The sequence below is a fragment of the Cryptotermes secundus genome, unplaced genomic scaffold, assembly GCF_002891405.2.
Source record: "Cryptotermes secundus unplaced genomic scaffold, Csec_1.0 scaffold1089, whole genome shotgun sequence".
Lineage (NCBI taxonomy): Eukaryota > Metazoa > Arthropoda > Insecta > Blattodea > Kalotermitidae > Cryptotermes > Cryptotermes secundus.
The window spans coordinates 529,628-530,301 of record NW_019731997.1 but is presented as its reverse complement, the minus strand read 5'-3'; the positions used below and the strand labels follow the sequence as shown (position 1 = coordinate 530,301).

The following is a 674-nucleotide window of genomic DNA, read 5'->3' as shown; positions in this document are numbered from 1 at the left end:
GAGATGCATCATCAGTATGTCTGTATGTTGCATATCAAATACTGTTTGTAAGTTAGCAATCAGAAACATGACAACAGTGAAAACCATTGAGGTTATATGTGTTACATATGATGAATTTAACTTGCACAGAATCTCTACTTAAGCAGTAAATTCTTCACAAACAGAATAAAATAATAATAGCAATAGGTCTGTCAGTACCTACAATGGGGTACCCAAAAGAAACTAAACTAATTTTTTTGTGGGCAGAGCTTTTGTTTCTTCTTCGAAGAAACTAGTGCAGTGCTACATTTGGAGCATAGCTCTGTATGGGGCTGAAACATGGACACTTAGGGCAGTCAATCAGAAACATCTGGAAAGTTTTGAAATGTGGTGTTGGAGAAGGATGGAGAAGATCAGTTGGACCGATTATGTGAGAAATGAAAAAGTGTTAATTAGAGTCAGTGAGCAGAGGAATATCCTACATGAAATAAGAAAATGGAAGGCTAATTGGATTGGTCATGTTTTACGCAGAAACTGCCTTCTAAAAGAAGTTATCGAAGGAAAGATAGATGGGCGGATAAAAGCGACAAGAAGACGAGGAAGAAGACGTAAGAAGATGCTGGATGACCTTTGGAACAGAAGAGGATACTGTCATTTGAAGGAGAAAGCTCTAGATCGCATTAAGTGGAGGAATT

At 37.7% G+C, this 674-nt stretch overlaps 1 protein-coding gene across 1 annotated transcript in view; it reads left to right on the top strand.

Moving 5' to 3' along the window:
- The window catches only part of LOC111867509 (zinc finger protein Xfin), an 18,197-nt gene that overhangs the window by 13,611 nt on the left and 3,912 nt on the right, over positions 1-674 (top strand). The window lies entirely within an intron of this gene.